Source organism: Oncorhynchus gorbuscha, linkage group LG01, assembly GCF_021184085.1.
Source record: "Oncorhynchus gorbuscha isolate QuinsamMale2020 ecotype Even-year linkage group LG01, OgorEven_v1.0, whole genome shotgun sequence".
Taxonomy (NCBI): domain Eukaryota; kingdom Metazoa; phylum Chordata; class Actinopteri; order Salmoniformes; family Salmonidae; genus Oncorhynchus; species Oncorhynchus gorbuscha.
In genome coordinates, this window is record NC_060173.1 from 14,388,755 (window position 1) to 14,408,133 (window position 19,379).

Here is a 19,379-nt window from a genome sequence, read left to right on the forward strand (position 1 = left end):
GATAAGGTGGGGCATTACCTAGCAGAAACTTGTAGATGACCTGGAGCCAGTGGGTTTGCGACGAGTATGAAGCGATGGTCAGCCAACGAGAACGTACAGGTCGCAGTGGTGGGTAATATATGGGGCTTTGGTGACAAAACGGATGGCACTGTGATAGACTGCATCCAATTTGTTGAGTAGAGTGTTGGAGGATATTTTATAGATGACATCACCGAAGTGAAGGATCGGTAGGATGATCAGTTTTACGAGGGTATGTGTGGCAGCATGAGTGAAGGATGCTTTGTTGCAAAATAGGAAGCCGATTCTAGATTTTGGATTGGAGATGCTTAATGTGAGTCTGGAAGGAGAGTTTACAGTCTAGCCAGACACCTAGGTATTTGTAGTTGTCCACATATTCTAAGTCCGAACAGTCCAGAGTAGTGATGCTGGCGGGTGCGGGCAGCAACCGGTTGAAGAGCATGCATTCAGTTTTACTTGCATTTAAGAGCAGTTGGAGGCCACAGAAGGAGAGTTGTATGGCATTGAAGCTCGTCTGGAGGTCAGTTAACACAGTGTCCAAAGAAGGGCCAGAAGAATACAGAATGGTGTCGTCTGCATAGAAGTGAATCAGAGAATCACCAGCAGCGAGGGCGACATCATTGATGTATACAGAGAAGAGAGTCGGCCCGAGAATTGAACCCTGTGGCACCCCCATAGAGACTGCAAGAGGTCCGGACAACAGGCCCTTTGATTTGACACACTGAACTATATCAGATTAGTAGTTGGTGAACCAGGCGAGGCAATCATTTGAGAAACCAAGGCTGTTGAGTCTGCCAAAAATAATGTGGTGATTGACAGAGTCGAAAGTCTTGAACAGGTCGATGAATACGGCTGCACAGTAATGTTTCTTATCGATGGCGGTTATGATATCGTTTAGGACCTTGAGCATGGCTGAAGTGCACACATGACCAGCTCTGAAACCAGATTGCATAGCGGAGAATGTACGGTGGGAATCGAAATGGTAGGTAATTTTTCTTTTAAAAATTGGCTTTCAAATCAAATCAAAAAATCGAATTGATTTATCACATACACATGGTTAGCAAATGGTAATGCGAGTGTAGCGAAATGCTTGTGCTTCTAGTTCCGACAATGCAGTAATAACCAACAAGTAATCTAACCTAAAAATTCCATAAATACTACCTTATACACAAAAGTGTAAAGGGATAAAGAATATGTACATAAAGATATATGAATGAGTGATGGTACAGAACGGCATAGGCAAGATGCAATAAATGGTATCGAGTACAGTATATACATATGAGATGAGTAATGTAGGGTATGTAAACAAAGTGGCATAGTTCAAAGTGCCTAGTGATACATGTATGATATAAAGATGCAGTAGATGGTATAGAGTACAGTATATACATATGAGATGAGTAATGTAGGGTATGTAAACATCATATTAAGTAGCATTGTTTAAAATGGCTAGTGATATATTTTACATCAATTTCCATCAATTCCCATTATTAAAGTGGCTGGAGTTGTGTCAGTGTGTTGGCAGCAGCCACTCAATGTTAGTGGTGGCTGTTTAACAGTCTGATGGCCTTGAGATAGAAGCTGTTTTTCAGTCTCTCGGTCCCTGCTTTGATGCACCTGTACTGACCTCGTCTTCTGGATGATAGCGGGGTGAACAGGCAGTGGCTCGGGTGGTTGATGTCCGTGATGATCTTTATGGCCTTCCTGTAACATCGGGTGGTGTAGGTGTCCTGGAGGGCATGTAGTTTGCCCCCGGTGATGCGTTGTGCAGACCTCACTACCATCTGGAGAGCCTTACGGTTGAGGGCGGAGCAGTTGCCGTACCAGGCAGTGATACAGCCCGCCAGGATGCTCTCGATTGTGCATCTGTAGAAGTTTGTGAGTGCTTTTGGTGACAAGCCAAATTTCTTCAGCCTCCTTAGGTTGAAGAGGCGCTGCTGCGCCTTCTTCACGATGCTGTCTGTGTGAGTGGACCAATTCAGTTTGTCTGTGATGTGTATGCCGAGGAACTTAAAACTTGCTACCCTCTCCACTACTGTTCCATCGATGTGGATAGGGGAGTGTTCCCTCTGCTGTTTCCTGAAGTTCACAATCATCTCCTTAGTTTTGTTGACGTTGAGTGTGAGGTTATTTTCCTGACACCACACTCCGAGGGCCCTCACCTCCTCCCTGTAGGCCGTCTCGTCGTTGTTGGTAATCAAGCCTACCACTGTTGTGTCGTCCGCAAACTTGATGATTGAGTTGGAGGCGTGCACGGCCACGCAGTCGTGGGTGAACAGGGAGTACAGGAGAGGGCTCAGAACGCACCCTTGTGGGGCCCCAGTGTTGAGGATCACTGGGGTGGAGATGTTGTTACCTACCCTCACCACCTGGGGGCGGCCCGTCAGGAAGTCCAGTACCCAGTTGCACAGGGCGGAGTCGAGACCCAGGGTCTCGAGCTTGATGACGAGCTTGGAGGGTACTATGGTGTTGAATGCCGAGCTGTAGTCGATGAACAGTATTCTCACATAGGTATTCCTCTTGTCCAGATGGGTTAGGGCAGTGTGCAGTGTGGTTGAGATTGCATCGTCTGTGGACCTATTTGGGCGGTAAGCAAATTGGAATGGGTCTAGGGTGTCAGGTAGGGTGGAGGTGATATGGTCCTTGACTAGTCTCTCAAAGCACTTCATGATGACGGAAGTGAGTGCTACGGGGCGGTAGTCGTTTAGCTCAGTTACCTTAGCTTTCTTGGGAACAGGAACAATGGTGGCCCTCTTGAAGCATGTGGGAACAGCAAACTGGTATAGGGATTGATTGAATATGTCCATAAACACACCGGCCAGCTGGTCTGCGCATGCTCTGAGGGCGCGGCTGGGGATGCGGTCTGGGCCTGCAGCCTTGCGAGGGTTAACACGTTTAAATGTCTTACTCACCTCGGCTGCAGTGAAGGAGAGACTGCATGTTTTCGTTGCAGGCCGTGTCAGTGGCACTGTATTGTCCTCAAAGCGGGCAAAAAAGTTATTTAGTCTGCCTGGGAGCAAGACATCCTGGTCCGTGACTGGGCTGGATTTCTTCCTGTAATCCGTGACTGACTGTAGACCCTGCCACATGCCTCTTGTGTCTGAGCCGTTGAATTGAGATTCTACTTTGTCTCTGTACTGACACTTAGCTTGTTTGATAGCCTTGCGGAGGGAATAGCTGTACTGTTTGTATTCGGTCATGTTACCAGACACCTTGCCCTGATTAAAAGCAGTGGTTCGCGCTTTCAGTTTCACACGAATGCTGCCATCAATCCACGGTTTCTGGTTAGGGAATGTTTTAATCGTTGCTATGGGAACGACATCTTCAACGCACATTCTAATGAACTCGCACACCGAATCAGAGTATTCGTCAATGTTGTTATCTGACGCAATACGAAACATATTCCAGTCCACGTGCTGGAAGCAGTCTTGGAGTGTGGAGTCAGCTTGGTCGGACCAGCGTTGGACAGACCTCAGCGTGGGAGCCTCTAGTTTTAGTTTCTGTCTGTAGGCAGGGATCAGCAAAATGGAGTCGTGGTCAGCTTTTCCGAAAGGGGGGCGGGGCAGGGCCTTATATGCATCGCGGAAGTTAGAGTAACAATGATCCAAGGTTTTTCCACCCCTGGTTGCGCAATCGATATGCTGATAAAATTTAGGGAGTCTTGTTTTCAGATTAGCCTTGTTAAAATCCCCAGCTACAATGAATGCAGCCTCCGGATAAATGGTTTCCAGTTTGCAAAGAGTTAAATAAAGTTCGTTCAGAGCCATCGATGTGTCTGCTTGGGGGGGATATATACGGCTGTGATTATAATCGAAGAGAATTCTCTTGGTAGATAATGCGGTCTACATTTGATTGTGAGGAATTCTAAATCAGGTGAACAGAAGGATTTGAGTTCCTGTATGTTTCATTCATCACACCATGTCTCGTTAGTCATAAGGCATACGCCCCCGCCCCTCTTCTTACCAGAAAGGTGTTTGTTTCTGTCGGCGCGATGCGTGGAGAAACCAGCTGGCTGCACCGCTTCGGATAGCGTCTCTCCAGTGAGCCATGTTTCCGTGAAGCACAGAACATTACAGTCTCTGATGTCCCTCTGGAATGCTACCCTTGCTCGGATTTCATCAACCTTGTTGTCTAGAGACTGGACATTGGCAAGAAGAATGCTCGGGAGTGGTGCACGGTGTGCTCGTCTCCGGAGTCTGACCAGAAGACCGCCGCATTTCCCTCTTTTTCGGAGTCGTTTTTTTGGGTCGCTGCATGCGATCCATTCCGTTGTCCTGTTTGTAAGGCAGAACACAGGATCCGCGTTGCGAAAAACATATTCTTGGTCGTACTGATGGTGAGTTGACGCTGATCTTATATTCAGTAGTTCTTCTCGACTGTATGTAATGAAACCTAAGATGACCTGGGGTACTAATGTAAGAAATAATGGTCCTTCTGTAGCTCAGTTGGTAGAGCATGGGGCTTGTAACGCCAGGGTAGTGGGTTCGATCCCCGCGACCACCCATACGTAGAATGTATGCACACATGACTGTAAGTCGCTTTGGATAAAAGCGTCTGCTAAATGGCATATATATATATAAATAACACGTAAAAAAAAAAAACTGCATAGTTTCCTAGGAACGCAAGGCGGCCATCTCTGTCGGCGCCGGAAGCAATGCTGAACATATCCAAATCCACGTGATCAAAGCAGTCTTGAAGTGTGGAATCAGATTGGTCGGACCAGCGTTGAACAGACCTGAGCGCGGGAGCTTCCTGTTTTAGTCTCTGTTTATAGGCAGGGAGCAACAAAATGGAGTCATGGTCAGCTTTTCCGAAAGGAGGGCGGGGGAGGGCCTTATATGCGTCACGGAAGTTACAATAGCAATGATCCAGGTTTTACCAGGCCTGGTTGCGCAATCGATATGCTGATACAATTTAGGGAGTCTTGTCTTCAGATTAGCCTTGTTAAAATCCCCAGCTACAATGAATGCAGCCTCAGGATATGTGGTTTCCAGTTTGCAAAGAATAAAATAAAGTTTGTTCAGGGCCATCAATGTGTCTGCTTGGGGGGAGAAAATATACGGTTGTGATTATAATCAAAGAGAATTCTCTTAGATAATGGTAGATAATGCGGTCGACATTTGATTGTGATGAATTCTAAGTCAGGTGAACAGAAGGACTTGAGTTCCTGTATGTTGTTATGATCACACCACGCCTCGTTAATCATAAGGCATACCCCACCGCTCCTCTTCTTACCAGAAAGATGCTTGTTTCTGTCGGCGCGATGCGTGAAGAAACCAGCTGGCTGCACCTACTAAGTTAGCGTCTCTCGAGTGAGCCATGTTTCCGTGAAGCAAACAACGTTACAGTCTCTGATGTCTCTCTGGAATGCTACCCTTGCTCGGATTTCATCAACCTTGTTGTCAAGAGACTGGACATTGGCGAGTAGTATGCAAAGACCTTAGTAGTTTCGAAGACCTTAGAAAGGCAGTGTAGGATGGATCTAGGTCTGTAGCAAGTTGAATGTAGAGTGTCTCCCCCTTCGAAGAGGGGGATGACCACGGCAGCTTTCCAATCTTTGGGAATCTCAGACAATACAAAAGAGAGGTTGAACAGGATAGTAATAGGGGTTGCAACAAATTCAGCAGATCATTTTGAAAAGAGAAGGTCCAGAATGTCTAGCCCTGCTGATTTGTAGGGGTCCAGGTTTTGCAGTTCTATAAGAACATCAGCTATCTGGATTTTGGTGAAGGAGAAATGGGGGAGGATTGGGCGAGTTGCTGTGGGGAGTGCAGGGCACTTGACCGGGGTTGGGGTAGCCAGGTGGAAAGCATGGCCAGCCGTAGCAAAATGCTTATTGAAATTCTCAATTATAGTGGATTTATCGGTGGTGACAGGGTTTCCTAGCCTCAGTGCAGTGGGCAGCTGGGAGGGGGTGCTCTTATTCTCCATGGACTGTGTCCCAGAACTTTTTTGAGTTTGGGTGGCGCAGTGGTTAAGGGTGCTGTACTGCAGCGGCAGCTGTGCCACCAGAGACTCTAGGTTCGCGCCCAGGCTCTATTGTAACCGGCCGTGACCGGGAGGTCAGTGGGGCAACGCACAATTGGCCTAGCGTCGTCCGGGTTAGGTGTTGTGCGTGCTAACCAAGGTTTCCAGGTGCACAGTGTTTCCTCAGACACATTGGTGCGGCTGGCTTCTGGATTGGATGTGCGCTGTGTTAAGAAGCAGTACAGCTTGGTTGGGTTGTGTATCGGAGGACGCATGACTTTCAACCTTTGCCTCTCCCAAGCCTGTATGGGAGTTGTAGCGATGAGACAAGATAGTAGCTATTAAAACAAACAATTGGATACCACGAAATTGGGGAGCAAAAGGGATTTTTTTTTAAATTAAAAGGTAGCCTTAGCTTTCCTAACTGCCTGTGTATATTTGTTGCTAACTTTCCTGAAAAGTTGCATATCATGAGGGCTATTCGATGCTAATGCAGAGCGCCACAGGATGTTTTTGTGCTGGTCAAGGGCAGTCAGGCATAAATTATAGCGCTATTTCTGACTTTCGTGTCGCAACTCACTGTCCTCAGATAATCGCATGGTTTGCTTTCGCCGTAAAGCCTTTTAAAAATCTGACACCGTGTCTGGATTAACAACTAGTTAAGCTTTATTTTGATGTATTACATGAAAGTTGAATATTTATAGTAATTTCATTTGAATTTCGCGCTCTGCAATTTCACCGAATGTTGTCCAGGTGGGATGCTACTCTCCCACCTATCCCAAAGAAGTTAAGCTAACAGTCCGGTGTGCTCTGGACAGCTAGCAGGCTGCGGCTAGCATGCTAGCGGATGGGATTTTAGGGGACGAAGCGACGGCGGAGCCAGTTGCCACGTCGGTGGTACAGTTGTGATGAGTCGGCGGGGATCCAAGCCAGTTGGCAAAAAGAGGTATTGTAGCCCAAGTAGTGGCTGATGGACTTATTTGGCTAGCCGGATGGGCATCGCAAGGATAACTCCAGGCTAATTGGTTATTGCTTCGGGACAGTGACGTTAGCCAGGAGTGGCCACTCGAATAGCAGCTAGCTGCTGCGATGATCCAGGTGGGAAAAAAAGGTTCAGAGCTTGCGGTAGGAATCCGGAGATATGGAGAAAAATAAGTACGATTTGCTCTGCTTTGAGTCGCGCTGTACAAACTGGCGAGAGTTTTCCATGCTAGAGGTGGCTGATGACCGCCATCAGTGGATAGCTGAGTACTAGCTAGTAGCTAGTTAGCTGGCTAGCTTCTGTTGGGGTTCCGGTTCAGGTGACGGTTCAAAAAATGAATCAGCAGGGTCGTAGCTAGCCAGTTAGCTGGTAGCCAGTTTGCTGGCTAGCGTTTGATGAGTTGATGAGTTCTTAAGTATAAAAATAGCAGATCCGTACCACATTGGGTGAGGCGGGTTGCAGGAGAGTATATTCAGTCCGTAGATAGAAAGTGATATACAAATATTAAATATATATACTGGAGAGAAAAAAAGGAAAAACAATGTTTACAAGGGACAGGAAGGGACAAGACAAAAACACAAGTCCGATTGCTACACCATCTTGGAATTTAATACATATATATCGTTTGGGTTTAATGTGTATATTTATGCAGGGTGCATTTGTAAAAGAGGACGAGGTCTCAATATGTCTTCCATGTTAAAATAAAGGTTAAATAAAACAAATGAAAATAAATACTAAATACAAAACCTAAATCAAATCGTATTGGTCACAAGAGCCGAATACAGCGGGTTAGACTTTATCATGAAATGCCTGCGTACGAGCCCTTCACAATGATGCAGAGTACAAAAATAAATAAAATACAAATTAAAGTAGTAAAACAGGAGGAATAAAATACACGAGAACGGAGCTATATACAGGAAGTACCAGATCAATGTGGAGCTATATACAGGAAGTACCAGATCAATGTGGAGCTATATACAGGCAGTACCAGATCAATGTGGAGCTATATACAGGAAGTACCAGATCAATGTGTAGCTATATACAGGCAGTACCAGTACCAGATCAATGTGCAGGAATACGAGGTATTGGAGGGAGATATGTACATAAAGGCAGGGTAAAGTGACTAGGCATCAGAATAGATACTATCCTGCATACTGTATCCAGACACTGAATTGTATGTGGTACTCTTACTTCAGTCACGACAACATACTGTATAACTACATGTTAAGATGTAGGCAACCAACAACTACGATACATGTCAAGAGTACAGTGTTCCACTGGAGTGCTGTGATGAACAGTGAGAGATGAAAATGAGTATGAAAGTGTCAAGTGGAGCTTGTCAAACCCCACTTGTGTATGAATATTTCACTAGCATCACACACACACGCGCCCACACGCAGACACACACACACCACAAACCAGCCCTCCTCGCCTCGATTCCCCCGGCTCAGAGAAGAAAGAGGCCCTCCGACGGATACCTGTCTCCTGCTTCATCTCACAGCCCAAATTTCAGATGGCATGAATGACAGTAGGAGCTCTCCAGTGCTGACAGTGCTGCCTTATGGGGGAACTTGAGCGGTCTCATAGGAGGAGCTCTCCAGTGCTGACAACGCTGCCTTGCGAAGGAACTGGAGCTTTCGCCCACATCACACTGCTGCCAGAAACCAGGCTACGCCCATGACCGATACACACAGAAACAAATAATGTACCACACAAATGAGTAATACACACTCACTCAATCACTCACAAACGCACATAGACGCATAGGCAAACAAACATTCAGCAAACAAACACACATAAGCATGCATGCACGCACACACATACTTTAGGTGCACACACACACAAATATCACACGAGTACATTGAGTAGGGAGCACACACACACACACACACACACACACACACACACACACACACACACACACACACACACACACACACACACACACACACACACACACACACACACACACACACACACACACACACACACACACACACACACACACACACACACACACACACACACACACACACACACACACACACACACACAGGCAAACACACACCAAGGATGCAGCAATATTACAAACATATAGAATAGCACACACACAAAAAAAAACACACACACACACTTGAGCAGAGCTTTTTTTGTATAATGTGTCTCCTGACAGTTATCAAGATGGTAAAGTACCGCCCCCTTTACATACAGCCACATCTCTCACAGGAAACGTAGATATTCACAGAGTTACTAGGTCTTTCCTCTACCACATGACAGATCATAATGTAGTTATAGTAGCCAGGGAAATCCTACAAGATAATACTGTATACGTCCCCGTTTCACGTTCAGCCAATTTCGGACATTACACAGCATTCCCTGTTTCTCTTTTAGTTGAATTTTGTATGTTAAATGCGGAGATTTAAAGATTGTAATTAAGGCTGGAAGAATTACTGTATAATCGTGTAACTGACCATTATGGATGAAGACCGTAATGAAAATAAAAGAAACCGCAAACTGGACGAATAGCTGAGTGAAGAAGGAACGGCCGGGCATTATTGCGGTTGAGTCCATTTCCACGGTTACATGGACTCTTTACAACATGATGAAACTTTGTTTCTCCTTGCTGAAATAAGCAAGGTGTTGTAGCAAATGAGCCTTTGGTTGCCTAGGTAATGCATCCTTTCTGCAGCAGCATATGCAGTCAGGAGCTATACAAATTATTATAACGGTGACCACGGTCATTTGGCTGACCAACAACCGTCATCCAGAATTCCATGACCATCACAGCCCTAATTGTAATGCAGTATTGATCAACATACAGTATATATTTTAAAACCCACTGTTAATGAACCGCAGTATTGAGACCAGGGAGTGGGTCACTAAGATAGTAAATCCATCCTGATGTACTTACTTTTACTGCTTATCCTATGGGCCATTATAGGACTCTCCTCTCTCTCACAGGTCAAAGTGTCGATGCTGGAAGAGGGAAAAATAAACATTTGGATGTTAAATCACTGTGGTAAGAAAACCCACACAGACTCAGTAAACACACAGTAAAACACTAGTGTGTGGTGGTGTGAAAGAGAGAGAGGGAGAGAAAGATAGAGAGAAGAAAGAGAGTGAGAGACATTGATTTTCCCCTACCCCGAAGTGCCAGTTCATCATTCCGTGAGACACTCTCTATCGATCCTTCGCCTTTAGTTTGTTTGTAATTTTGGGGGCTTAAAGCTGGTCGCTATGATAGATCCCTCTGTACGCCATTCGTCTCCTACAAGAAAAATGGACAGATCAAAGGATGTGTGGAAATGACCTCATTTTCAGAGTTGTTTGATCTTTCCTTCGGTTGGTCTTTCAGCCTTGTGTTAAAACTTTTTTATTTTGTTATTAAATCTTTATTTAACCAGGCAAATCAGTTAAAAACACATTTATAAGCTCTGTCCAACCTTTTAAAATTGTGTTTTTGCTGGTATGCAACCATACAGTAATAACATAGGAAAAACGATATGAGTATAACCCCAGAATACCGGGAACATTCCCAGGACATTAGCTAACATTCACATAAAGTTCTATTTAACATTAAGATGATAACATCCTAAAGACATATATATATATATATATATATATATATATATATATATATATATATATATATATATATATATATATATATATATATATATATATATATATATATATATATATATATATATTATTATTTTTATTTTTGTGGGGGGTTAAATTAAATATCCTTGGAATGTTATCCTAACATTCACAAAAATGTTGTGCACTACATCTATAACAACCACCACAGAACATTCCCCTGAGGATCTTGATAGGTTTCCAGGTAATGTAATAACAAAATGTGTTCTGGGAATGTTCTTGCAACATAGTGAAGGTTTTATACAATCATTGTACAATCATCGGTACAACTTGACAGTGTTTGTGTTATTAGGACTTTTTGGGCAACCTTAATGAACTAGAAACATTCACAGAACGTTGGTTTGCTGGGATTACTTAAGAAAATTGGAATCATCTTTGTAAAATACAACTGTAAGTGCATCACTAGACCAAGATCATTCATGGTAACAAAACCAAATTACTTCACATTTTCCTTTTGAGTGGATTCAAGTATTCTGATATGTCTGATGGTTAAGAGATATCTTTCCCCCTTTCAATATTCAGGACCACTGAAAAATAGAACATACCTTTAACTATCCATTTCGGTTTAGCCCGTGTTCATAAATTTTACTCTCATCCCTCCCCCATCTTCGAGTCTATCCTGATTTCCATTCAGTGAGAAGTCACAGAAACGTTGGGTTTTCATCCACCCACACACAACCTCCAACTGCCCCACCTTCCTTCCTTCCTTCCTTCCTTCCTTCCTTCCTTCCTTCCTTCCTTCCTTCCTTCCTTCCTTCCTTCCTTCCTTCCTTCCTTCCTTCCTTCCTACCTCCCAACCCCCACCCACACACACCGTGGACCTGCCTTCCCTTCCTGGAGCCAGAGAGCATCACATAGTGACCTAGCACCACCTCTCCAGATGCTAAAAGATACCCTGAGGTTATCATGTGATGTATGACAAAGCTTAGATTACAGTACAGAGATCACAAAAGGAAGTAAGATCCCTGCACAGGAGAACCCAACAAATACAAACATTGGCTGCTGCTAGCTTCAGTATCTCTTATCTCTCTCTTTAAAGGCCTGTATTGAAATGGTTTGTTTCTGATGAATATGAGTGACAACCAGTTTCTGATCATGGAGGTCATCCAATAAATCAATGGAGAGGTGTAACTCCCAGGCAGCCATTTCTCCTAGCCAGCACAGCCCTAACTCAGCCCTAACTCAGCCCTAACTCAGCCCTAACTCAGTCCTAACTCAGCCCTAACTCAGCCCTAACAGCCCTAACTCAGCCCTAACTCAGCCCTAACAGCCCTAACTCAGCCCTAACAGCACTAACTCACCCCTAACAGCCCTAACTCAGCCCTAAGAGCCCTAACTCTGCCCTAACAGTCCTAACTCAGCCCTAACTCAGCCCTAACAGCCCTAACTCCCCAGGTTTTATAACGTAATTTGTGCCTAATGGCCACACTCATTAGTGGCATCTCCAAAACACACTCTGGTCATTACCGAGCACATTTGCAGTTTAGGCTTCATGCCGGCATAGTCACTTTAAGTCATTCGTCACATTCCCTGGCAGTTGGCACCACAAATGAACAAAAAGCACAAATCGTATCATAATCTGTGACTATCGTTATCGGCATACAATGCCAGCCAGCTTGTTTTGACACGTCTGTTTTTTCAGTGTAGCGAGAAACCTGGTTTGAAACAACATCCATCATGTCGACTCAATGCTGCCGAGGGAGGCCACTTGAAGACCACATAGTAGTAGGCAGGCGGAGGTGCAGTGTGAATGGTGCACTTTACCTTAGTAAACCTCCAGTGTATGGAGAGAGAAGAAGAAAAAGAGTAGGGCAGAGTGCTGAGAGAGAGAGAGAGAGTTATAGTGGGACAATGGGAGAAAGAGAACGAGTGGGAAGTTACCATGTGTACTCTGGACCAAAAAGGGTCTAGGAGGTTGCTGTGGCATGGGGCGTGGAAGCAGTCGGACCGTGGCTGAATTTTTTATCAAATTTTAGAGGCCCCCATCTTGGCAGTGTAGCTACATTTTTAAAATTAGCCTTGCAGCTGAAATCAAATGTTGCAGTTTTTAAGCACATTTCTTGGAATTCTATGCATTTTGACATGGTTAATGCTGTGTTCTTTTGTTCAAACATAATACATCTATTCTGCTAAATCCATTGGTTCTGAATTTTTTTATTTATTCTCCCTGACTGTCTAGCTTTATTATAGTGATTGTTAGTTTTCAAATATTATATTGTAAAATATATAGGTCCATTATCTTTCCTACATACCTTATATTTGCTTTAAGGCATTTAAGTTTACACTGAAAACATTTAACATCCCAAAAATACACTGCTCAATAAAATAAAGGGAACACTAAAATAACACATCCTAGATCTGAATGAATTAAATATTCTTATTAAATACTTTTTTCTTTACATAGTTGAATGTGCTGACAACAAAATCACACAAAAATGATCAATGGAAATCAAATTTATCAACCCATGGAGGTCTGGATTTGGAGTCACACTCAAAATTAAACTTTGATGTAATGTCCTTAAAACAAGTCAAAATGAGGCTCAGTAGTGTGTGTGGCCTCCACGTGCCTGTATGACCTCCCTACAACGCCTGGGCATGCTCCTGATGAGATGGTCTCCTGAAGGATCTCCTCCCAGACTTGGACTAAAGCATCCGCCAACTCCTGGACAGTCTGTAGTGCAACTGTCCAGGTTGGAGCGAGACATGATGTCCCAGATGTGCTCAATTGGATTCAGGTCTGGGGAACGGGCGGGCCAGTCCATAGCATCAATGCCTTCCTCTTGCAGGAACTGCTGACACACTCCAGCCACATGAGGTCTAGCATTGTCTTGCATTAGGAGGAACCCAGGGCCAACTGCACCAGCATATGGTCTCACAAGGGGTCTGAGGATCTCATCTCGGTACCTAATAGCAGCCAGGCTACCTCTGGCGAGCACATGGAGGGCTGTGCGGCCCCCCAAAGAAATGCCACCCCACACCATGACTGACCCACCGCCAAACCGGTCATGCTGGAGGATGTTGCAGGCAGCAGAACGTTCTCCACGGCGTCTCCAGACTGTCACGTCTGTCACATGTGCTCAGTGTGAACCTGCTTTCATCTGTGAAGAGCACAGGGCGCTGTTGTGTATGCAGGACATGGAAGTACTGGGACGTTTTCAGCTTCCAGGAATTGGGTACAGATCCTTGCGACACGGGCTGTGCAGCATGATGAAACAAGAGGTGATGGCAACGGATGAATGGCACGACAATGAGCCTCAGGATCTCGTCATGGTATCTCTGCGCATTCAATTTGCCATCGATAAAATGCAATGTGTTTCTTGTCTGTAGCTTATGCCTACCCCTACCATAACCCCACCGCCACCACGGGGCACTCTGTTCACAACATTGGCATCATCAAACCGCTCGCCCACACGAAGCCGTACACATGGTCTGCGGTTGTGAGGTCAGTTGGACGTACTAACAAATTCTTGAAAACGACATTGGAGGTGGCTTATGGTAGAGAAATTAATATTAAATTCTCTGTCAACAGCTCTAGTGGAAATTCTTGCAGTCAACATGCCAATAGTACGCTCCCTAAAATCTTGAGACATCTGTGGCATTGTGTTGTGTGACAAACTGCACATTTTAGAGTGGCCTTTCATTGTCCCCAGCACAAGGTGCGCCTCTGGAATGGAAAAGAAGAAATATTGACTATAAGGGACATAAACAAATTTGAGCAAAACATTTGAGAGAAATACACTTTTTGTGTGTATGGAAACGGTCTACAATCTTTTGTGTCTGCTCATGAAACATGAAACATGGGACCAACACTTTACATCACATATGTCAGAGTCAAGGCCCCTGGGATGATCTTGATTTATTATTAGAACCGGCCCGCAGACCGCAGCAAGCCGGCAGCCCGCAGATCTTTTACACGCACCAATACTACATTTCCCACAATGCAACGGTGACGCACCGAGCAGTAGGCTGCTTCATTTCAATATTTATTGGCACAGCAGTTGTCAGCATCACAGTAAAATTAACTTTCAGATACCCATCAAAAATGGCAAAACGGAAGGTGGACACTGAGAACCGGGGGTTTCAAACAAGGTGGGAGTCGGAGTATTTGTTCACGGAGGTAGCTGGAAAACCTGTGTGTCTTCTGTGTGGAGAAAGTGTGGCGGTACTGAAAGAGTATAATCTGAGACGACATTATGAAACGAAACACGCGGACAAAAACAAGAATATGGACATGGAACAAAGGCTACAAAAGGCAGAGGAATTAAAACGAGGCCTCAAATCTCGACAGGCTCTGTTCAAAAAAGCCAAATCACAAGGCCAGGCTGCTGTCAAGGCCAGTTTTATTTTGGCAGAAGAGATCGCTAAATCAGCCCGGCCATTTACGGAGGGGGATTTCATCAAAAACTGCATGATTAAAGTTTGTGACGAAGTTTGCCCAGAAAAAGGCAACTCTTTTTAAATGTGAGTCTGAGCAGAAACACCATTGCCGAGAGAGTAGACCAGTTGTCCATCAATCTAAAAGAGCAGCTTGTGAAAAAGGGAAAAGATTTCATTGCATATTCCTTGGCTGTGGATGAGAGCACCGACATTTCTGACATTGCCCAGTTGTCAATTTTCATCCGCGGAGTGGACTCCAGCCTAAGCGTGACAGAGGAGTTTTTGGCTTTACGTCCTATGCATGGCACAACTACGGGGCATGATTTGTATGAAGAGGTGTCAAGATGTGTAAATGAGATGGAGCTGCCTTGGGAAAAACTCGTGGGTTTGACAACCGACGGAGCACCTGCGATGATGTGTGGACACAGGAGCGGACTGGTGGCGAAGATACGGGAAAAGATGCAAGAGGAAAACGCGACAGGTGAGCTGACAGCTTATCATTGTATCATACACCAGGAAGCGTTGTGCGGTAAAGCCTTGAAAATGGAGCATGTAATGAGCATCATCACGCGCACAGTTAACTTTATCAGAGCCAAAGGTTTGAATCACCGCCAGTTCAAGGCATTTCTGACGGAGTTAGAAACGGAGCATGGTGATTTGCCTTATCACACAGAGGTGCGATGGCTAAGCCAGGGAAAGGTGCTTCAAAGATGTTTCGAGCTTCGTGAGGAGATTTGTCTGTTCTTGGACAGCAAAGGGAAAGACACAACACAACTCCGAGACGAAATGTTTCTGTGTGAAATGGCTTTTCTGTGTGACATTACGAGTCATCTGAATGCAATGAACTTGCAGCTGCAGGGTCGGGATCGTGTCATCTCTGATATGTACAGTACAGTGAAGGCATTTAAAACCAAACTGACTCTGTGGGAGACGCAGATGCGGAAAGAAAATTTGAGCCACTTTCCCAGCTGCCAGACCATGAAAGAGAAGCGCACAGTTGGCTGATAAAATAGGTATGCTTGCCGCTGACTTTCGACGCCGATTTGCTGACTTTGAAGCACAAAAAAGCAGGTTGGAACTGCTCGGTAACCCATTTGCTGTTGACGTGGAAAGCTCACCACCAAACCTCCAAATGGAGTTGATTGACCTCCAATGCAATGATGCACTGAGGGCAAAATATGCGGCAGTGGGTGCTGCGGAGTTCACCCGTTTCCTCCCCGACACAATGCCCCAGCTGCGCATCCAGGCTGCTCAAACGTTGTCTATGTTTGGCAGCACATACCTGTGTGAACAACTGTTTTCTTTGATGAACTTGAACAAAACATCACACAGAAGTCGACTTACTGCTGAACACCTCCACTCAATTCTGAGGATTTCCTCAGCTCAGAGCCTTACCCCGAACATTGATGAACTTGTGGAAAAGATGGGACACCACCAAGTATCACCCTCAACCTCAAACAAGTGAACATTACTGTGCAATCACATATTTAGAGTTTTTACTCAGTTCAAGTTTAAAAGTTAAAGTTTAATATTTGTTTTCACTGCATGTTACTTCTCCTTAAACAAAGTGTTGTTTTTGATTAATAGATTTTTGCACTTTATTTTATTGTATTTCAATCCAATTATATTTTAAAAATATTTCAGTTGAGTGGATGATAGAAAATTGCTATTATTGTTTTTTTCTTTGAAGTAAATTTAGCCCACTTTTGCTAAAATAGAAAATATAGGCTACTGATGGTGCCTTGAATACCGGTTTCTTTCATTTAATGTTCATGTTATGGGGATTTTTATATAAAGGAAATTTGTCTTTTGTGTCTGTTGAAAATTAAAGATTACTGACAGAGCCATAAGAAAATATTGCTTTATTTATCTGATCATATTGGAATATATTTGTTAGGTTTTCAGTAGGTTCAATTAGGTTCACTAGACTATATGCGTCATTTAAAAAATTTTCAATGAACATTCGAACAGTCCGGCCCTCGGCTTGTAGCTAAATTTTTTATTTGGCCCTCCGTCCATTTGACTTTGACACCCCTGCTTTACATGTTGCGTTTATATTTTAGTTCAGAATACAGTTGAAGTCGGAAGTTTACATATACTTAGGTTGGAATCATTAAAATTAGTTTTTCAACTACTCCACAAATTTCTTGTTAACAAACTATTGTTTTGGCAAGTCGGTTAGGACATCTACTTTGTGCATGACACAAGTCATTCTTCCAACAATTGTTTACAGACATATTATTTAACTTATAATGCACTGTATCATAATTCCACTGGGTCGGAAGTTTACATACACTAAGCTGACATACACTAAGCCTTCAAACAGCTTGGAAAATTCCAGAAAATGATGTCATGGCTTTAGGAGCATCTGATAGGCTAATTAACATAATCAGAGTCAATTGGAGGTGTACTTGTGGATGTATTTCAAGGCCTACCTTCAAACTCAGTGCATCTTTGCTTGACATCATAGGAAAATCAAAATAAATCAGACAAGACCTCAGATTGTCGACCTCCACAAGTTTGGTTTGCTTCAAACCCGCCATAAAAAAAAGCCAGACTACGGTTTGCAACTGCACATGGGACAAAGATCATACTTTTTGGAGAAATGTCCTCTGGTCTGAAGAAACAAAAATAGAACTGTTTGGCCATAATGACCATCATTATATTTAGAGGGAAAAGGGGGAGGCTTGCAAGCCGAAGAATACCATCCAAACCGTGAAGCATGGTGGTGTGTTAGGAATTTTATAAATAATGACTAAACAATATCTACATTTAAATAGAACTGTAACTAATTGAACTCTACCCAGTTTTACAATATCTGATTAATAATGTTAGTTCCTAAGAAAGAGGTTATGAAGCATGGATATTGGATAATTGGAAATGATAATCATTGTGTAGGAAGGAATGTGTGTGTGTGTCTTAAGTAAGCAAAGAGGATCATTAACCTATGTTTGAACCGACTCAACTAGAACTCTGTGGCGATCAAATAAGACAGCGAGAGCCCCATCCAGGTTTTCCGTATCTGGAACTGTCTGCTAAAGTGGTAATAAATGATGGTGAGACTTCAGGAGTTAATCCAGATATATTGTGGGTCATGTATGTGCGCTAGTGAGTTGGCATGAAGTTTTGAACCTGCTTTTTCCTGGTCGAGAGGAGGGGATACCTTTTATAATCTATGACGTCATATTTGATATATAAGCTGTTGTACAGGGTTCTATGAGCAGCGCGTTCTCGAGAATAAATGCTATTGGCTAATTTTGAGACTGGTCTCTGTCTATTTTATGCAAATAAGGATCTTACAAATTCTTAGAAACAGACAGAGTGATTTTAATTGAATTGGTCAATGAACACATATAGGAATGATTAAATTCCTTTGACGGGTGGCAGCATCATGTTGTGGGGTGCTTTGCTGAAGGAGGGACTGGTACACTTCACAAAATAGATGGCATGATGAGGCAGGAAAGTTATGTGGATATATTGAAGCAACAGCTCAAGACATCAGTCAGGAAGTTAAAGCTTGGTCGTAAATGGGTCTTCCAAATGGATAATGACCCCAAGCATACTTCCAAAGTTGTGGCACCAAGACTCTTCCTAGAGCTGGCTGTCTAAGCAATCGGGGGAGAAGGGCCTTGGTCAGGGAGGTGACCAAGAACCCGATGGTCACTCTGACAGAGCTCCAGAGTTCCTCTGTGGAGATGGGAGAACCATCCAGAAGGACAATCATCTCTGCAGCACTCCACCTATCAGGCCTTTATGGTAGAGTTGCCAGACGGAAGCCACTTCTCAGTAATACGCATATTTCAGCCTTGGAGTTTGTCAATAGGCACCTAAAGGTCTCTCAGACCATGAGAAACAAGATACTCTCTGGTCTTATGAAACCAAGATTGAACTCTTTGGCCTGAATGCCAAGCGTCACGTCTGGAGGAAACCTGGCACCTCCCAAGGATTTCAATAGCAGAAACATCCCTGGTTACAACCTCAGAGCTGTGGGAAACACTGTCCACACTCCGCAGAAACCTCTCCCAAGTCCTTGAAGCTCAAAGTGTTCCAAAGAGAAATGTCAGAATCTTAGGTGCAACCACGCTATATGATCAGGACATGGGATACCTAATACCAATTCTGTATTTTTCCTAGAAGATTGAGGGAATTGAAGTGTGGGTGTACAACAGCTCCCATCCAACTAAGAAATAGAGCAGGAGTGTGAAAGAGAGAAAGAGAGAATGAGGAGAGAGAGAACAAGGAGAGAGAGTTAGAAAAATAGAGAACAAGAGAGAGAAGAGAGAGAACGACCAAGAGGAAGAGAGAGAAAATGACAAATAGAGCAATAGAGAAATAGAGAGAGAGAGAGAGAGAGAGAGTGGGTGGAGAAACATGTTGG

At 43.9% G+C, this 19,379-nt stretch overlaps 1 protein-coding gene across 2 annotated transcripts in view; it reads right to left on the reverse strand.

The window, feature by feature from the left end:
• LOC124033449 (alpha-1,3-mannosyl-glycoprotein 4-beta-N-acetylglucosaminyltransferase C-like) overlaps positions 1 to 19,379 on the reverse strand; it is a 187,228-nt gene that overhangs the window by 90,768 nt on the left and 77,081 nt on the right. For both annotated transcript variants that reach the window (XM_046345483.1, XM_046345488.1), the window contains exons 2-3: positions 10,109 to 10,232; positions 9,876 to 9,940 (exon numbers count right to left, since the gene is read on the reverse strand). The gene's annotated coding sequence lies outside the window, so the exon portion shown is untranslated. The remainder of the gene's footprint in view (positions 1 to 9,875; positions 9,941 to 10,108; positions 10,233 to 19,379) is intronic.